At 35.4% G+C, this 5,534-nt stretch overlaps 1 long non-coding RNA gene across 2 annotated transcripts; it reads right to left on the minus strand.

Moving 5' to 3' along the window:
* Positions 1–1,308: 1,308 nt before the first annotated feature.
* LOC309478764 lies at positions 1,309–3,954 on the minus strand. Of its 2 annotated transcripts, none has more exons than XR_014199093.1 (4): positions 3,335–3,954; positions 2,678–2,789; positions 1,624–1,704; positions 1,309–1,524 (listed from the first exon to the last, which is right to left on the minus strand). It is a non-coding gene; the product is annotated as an uncharacterized lncRNA (long non-coding RNA). The 2 variants fall into 2 exon arrangements; XR_014199094.1 differs by having other exon boundaries at positions 1,603–1,704.
* Between the last annotated feature and the right edge of the window lie 1,580 nt (positions 3,955–5,534).

A 5,534-nucleotide genomic window follows, 5' to 3' on the forward strand; every position in this document is an offset into this window, starting at 1 on the left:
AGAAGCTCCTGCACAGGATACCACAGGTAAGTTAACGTTATTCAAAGCAAAACGCCGAATTCAGTTCAATTCTTGTGATTTGATTTAATATTGACTAATTTGGATAAATATTAGGTACACAAGATAGGCATTAATTCTTCTCAAGAAAAAAAAATCTCACCTAACCTTAATGCTGTAACGTAAACATACAGAGAGCCTATCTGATAAGCTGGTTAAAAATAACTCAAATTAAATATAGCTGCTAATGCCTTTTTTTTCTCGCGGTTGAAAAACACTGATTGATCGATATTATGTATGATGAATTTACATTTCGGTAAGTTGTACTGTTTCTTTTAACATTGTTCATTCGTGTTTATTTACTATTAGCCAGTAACGTTAGAGATGATCGCACATTTACAAGCGCCAAAACGGTATTTTGTTTGAATTTCGTAATAAAAGTGACAGAATTTGAGAGCTGAGATTTTTTTTTATATCATACCCAGATAGCAAACAGTCATTGAAACTACGTTAAATCAATATTCCGTTTTCAACATTAAGTCATTGAATCAACATCGAACTCTGATGTTGATTCTACATCATTTTGCACCCTGTTTTAATATTGAAACAACGTTGAAATCCTGTCCATAGATCAACGGAATTTCAATGGCATTTCAATTATCAGGAATATTGAAACAATGTTGAAATTTCAACTGAACTAAGGATCAACGTGATTTCAATGGAATTTCAATCGTTTTTAAATGTTCATTTTAAATGTAATGCCATAAATTAAATAGCCTGCTTTATCTACAGCCAGGATGTTAAAAAGTAATGGAACATTTAAAATCTTGTAACACTGAACACACCACATTAACACCCCTGGTGTTGATTTAATTCCATTGCATTACACTATAAGTGTTATTAATAGGATTAGGTGAAAAAGTATTCTGTTCAGTGCAAAAAAAAATTACACAATTATATATTAAGAGTCTTCAGACAGATGTATAAATCCAAAGTTTATTAACAAATGGGCAAAATGGCTCCTTTAAAACATATGCCAGATGTGTAAAGGTCAAATTATCACATTCACGAGGTGTTGCACAGAAGGAAAAAATTAAATGCAAAAAATAATCAAATTTGCCTAGACATGAACAAATATGACCGGTAGATTTGAACAAGATTGCAGAAAACTACTTGACAGTTGTGTATCATCCATGAATGCAGTTCCTCTTTGTCCCATCAGTGAGCAGGTAGTAGTAGTAGTAGTCATTGAGTTTATTGTCATATCAGCATCACCGGCAGTGAGCAGGTACGCTGTGTGGTCTCTTTAATGCAATCTTTAAGGCCGTCTTTATATTAGTTTTCCACAATACAATCAACCCAAATGGCAATATTTTTAGGCAGACAATAGGTCCAAATTTACCTTTTTGAAGACAAGGTGTTTTTCAGCTTGATATGAGGACATCTATCCAGGTCTCTTTCAGCCTTGTGGTGATGGTAGAATCAAATCAAGGAGGAGACGAATCAATGCAAGATCGCTGCCCCACTCTAAATAACAGATGTGACAACTTCAGCAAAAAATGCATGAACGCGTATAGATAATCTTATTCTGAAATATAGTCTAACCTGAATCATCAGTTTCATCACCTTTCATAGCAGATTCTGCAGAGTCGATCAGGTCCTTGAAGGTCTTGGGAGAAGCGTTTCCAGGAACTTAGCTGAGGTCTTCTAACCAAAAAAATCAAAACAAACAAAACAAAACCACCATCAAACAGTTACATAGCATAATGACAACCATATCTCTCTCAGATGATCCATTCTGTTCAGATGATTGTGTAGTCACAGAGTAGTGCCTGGCATTAACATTCATCTTGGGTGACGCACAAGTGAACAACTCGAAGTACAGGTGTAAACGCACCCAAGACACATTGAGATTCGATTGTTCTGATGAGGTCTAGGCCACGTTATTTTATTAAAGGGTTAGTTTCACTCCAAAAAAAAAAAGATTCTGTAATTTACTCACCCTCATGTCGTTCCAAAACCTGCAAGACTTTCTTTCATCTTTGAAACACAAATGAAGATCTTTTTGATGAAATCTGAGAGCTTTCTACGCAACTACCACTTTGAAGCTTCAAAAAGTTCATCTTAAAATTATTCCATATGAACCAAGCAGTTTAGTCCACATTTGCTTTTTCTTCTGTTTCTGTTTGTTGATTAATGTTTATACGTGAATAAAAGTCTAAATTCAATCTCATCACAAAGCGAGCGAGTCTTTTCCGAAATTTTGGACTAAACCGCTCAATTCATACGGGTTATTTTTAGGATCTCTTTATCAACTTTTTGAAGCATCAAAATGGTAATTGTGTGGATTGTCAGTGGAGGGACAGAAATTGCTCGGATTTAAAATATCTTCATTTGAGTTTCGAAGATAAACGAAAGTCTTTCCATGACATGAGGGTGAGAAATGACAACAATTTTACACTTTTGGGTCAAATAACCCTTTCACTTGTTGTTATAGTGATTGATGTGTCATCATGAATTATGGCAATAAAGACACATAAATCACCGAAGACACATGCAAATTCCAGGTCTGAACAAAGGCATTGTGTGGTTGCCCAGTTAGGTTAAAATTTTTCATGTTCATTCGTCATGTAATAAAAAAAATAAAAAATAAAAAATATATATATATAATGACACTCACAATTCTGGATTCATCTTCAGCATTCTGTTGCTTTCTTCTTCATTTCTCTTGCTTGCTTTCTGTTGCAATCTCATGAGAGGAGCTTTCTTCACTTGACTAGTCGAGGCCAAATCTATTGAAAAAAAAGAAAAAAAAGTCAGTTTAGGCTAATATTTCCAAAATTCAGTAATGTAATACAATTTGAATTAGGGCTGTAAATATGGTAAAATAATTGTGATTACCCTTAACTTTGATAATGCTGAGAGCTTTCTATAAAGCATGGGTGTCAAAATGTAAAATGATTTATATTCACACATCTACACTTGTAGATGTACACTTCTTATTCACATATTCAAGTTAATAGCCACAAAACCTTGAGCATTGTTCACATGGAGGCCTGAAACAGTTTAAATATGCATTTAATCTGATTATTAAATACATTTATATAATTTAAATGAGTAGTAATAAGGCATCTTAAATTGAACTTGGTGTACTACATTAGATTTTAAGACATGTTTAGAATTTATTTTACCCATAACTTATTAATGATATTTATAATGTGAACAGAAAATACAGATTCATAATAATAAAAAACAGACAGATAAATAGTTAGGACATAATTTATCCCAAAATAGCATGCAGTATGAATTGACAAAGAATGATTTCAAGCTAAAGTACCTGTTTGCTCTGCCAGTGCTTGCACAATTACCTGTAAACTGAATGAAGACAGACGGATTTACAGATTAGCTTTAACTCACTTTCACAATGTTTGAATTTAACAGTCATAAAAAAACTTGATCGTAACGTTAGTAGGCTATGTTTGTGTCTTGACTCTTGACGCTGATATGACGACATGATATTCAGTGCTAAGAACAAAATAGAGATGATGTAATTCACAAAGGGCGAATAAAAAGTTTTTAAACGCTTCCCCACCTCGGTCTACAAAAAGACAGCATTTGTTGGTTTGCACCGCGCGCTATAAGACACTGAACGTAAACAAGCTGTTAATAATGCGCATGCGTCACAAAAACGGAATTGTTAACGCGTTCATGTATAACACAGCCACTTTTATACACACAAAACACATATAAAATTACCTGGACTGGACTCGGAGGTTTTGCTAATTTTATAACCTAGAAGAGAACCACGAAGTACTTTTGGCAGATTTTGACACGTTGGTAAAACAAAAATCTATTTCAGTGACTGCAGCACTGCGTCAGTTACTAGTAGTAACTTACTACACTAACCATCATGTTAATGATCAGCCTAACAGTATTTGATTTGGTACAATTCATTCATATATCTTACCTGTACGCTTGTGCCAAGGGTCCAGAAATGAGCTGTGTCCGGTGCAGTATGTTGGTGTTGATCTCCCGGTCAACCAAAAATCGTTCAATCATATTTCCCGGTCAACTATATGTCGATGACTTTTCAACAACAGCGTCGTTTCCCGGTCAACTATAAATCAATGACTTTTCAACATATTCAGTGGTCGCCCGGTAAACCAAATATGCTTAATCAATCATAAAGATGACTATAGATCAATGTTGTTCCAATATTGTTGCCATCAACATTAATAACATCAGGTTTTCATCGATATGGTAATAGTGATTCAACATTTATTTTGCATTGAAATTTCAATATCAACGATAATGATGATTCAGATGGAAAAACAATGTTTATTCAATGTTGGCTTTCTGTCTGGGGTAAGTAACTGCTCTGTCGAGTCTGTCGGTCTCCATGTCCTCTTTACTTCGCGATTTTTCTGTGCGTGAGAAAATGGATGTGTGCTGTGGAGAGTGTGTGAAAAGTGTCAATTGCGTGTTTCTCACAGTGAATGCAGCTCTGCATTTCTCACATATATGCAGAAATAACTGTCTCAGGTAGCCAAAAATATGTGGGACAACGATGGCCCAAATCCAGATTCTGACTCCTCTTGTGGGACACTAGCCGCCATAGATATAACGTTATACACTATGACTAGCCGTGGCGGCCGTTCTTAATGTTTTTCTTCATGTTCCACAGACGATCAAGGAACGATGTCACCGGCACGGAATGGAGTAGAGACGGAGAGAAAGGGTGTCGTTACAGCTGTTACAGGAACAAAATTTGAGATCGGTAGGAAAAAGGATTTGTCCATTATGTCAAACTTGTTGATGAAAGGGGACATTCACACAAAGCGTTTTGGTGTTTAAAAATACGAGTTTCAATACTACTATTTGAGTGTAGTCATCAAGTCTAGCTACCATAACTTTACATGGTATCTTATAGGCATTCAGTGGGCAGTCCTTAAAGGTGCTGTCCTTACACACAGCCTTAGGGATGAGAGTTCCTAAAGAAAATACACTGTGGTCATACAGGCATGACGTGTTGTGAAGTGAGGAGTTGATTGGTAGAGATCAAAGATAGGCAGAGCTGAGTGTGGATGAGCTTCCGTCAGATTGACGAGGTCCATCTCAAGACTTTGTAATGTGGAAAGGGGCAAAAGATTTCAGTCTAAGCCACACCAATTTGGTTTTATCCAGTAATGCTGATATTTATGGAAAAACAACATCATGGTTATAATATTGCCAATTGCTACGGCCATGTAATGTTTTTTTGCAAAGATAATGAAATGCAGACAAAACATTCTTAAAGCACTTGGGTTTATGCAAAAGCATAAGTCATGCATAATTAATCATTATTTTATTTAAAGTAAAGAACAATATTTCTGTGGATGAATTCTACTAATAAAGTCAGTTGTTTGTTCCCATTGAAAAAGAAAGATGATCCAGTATTGTCAGAGTCAATGCATATCAAAGGAATCTAATTTGATTTATTTGCAGTTCGTACCGTCATTGAGGAGTTGAAGATTTGTGAAGCCGAAAACCCGGATACG

Source organism: Leuciscus leuciscus (genome assembly GCF_965113295.1).
Source record: "Leuciscus leuciscus genome assembly, chromosome: 17".
Taxonomy (NCBI): domain Eukaryota; kingdom Metazoa; phylum Chordata; class Actinopteri; order Cypriniformes; family Leuciscidae; genus Leuciscus; species Leuciscus leuciscus.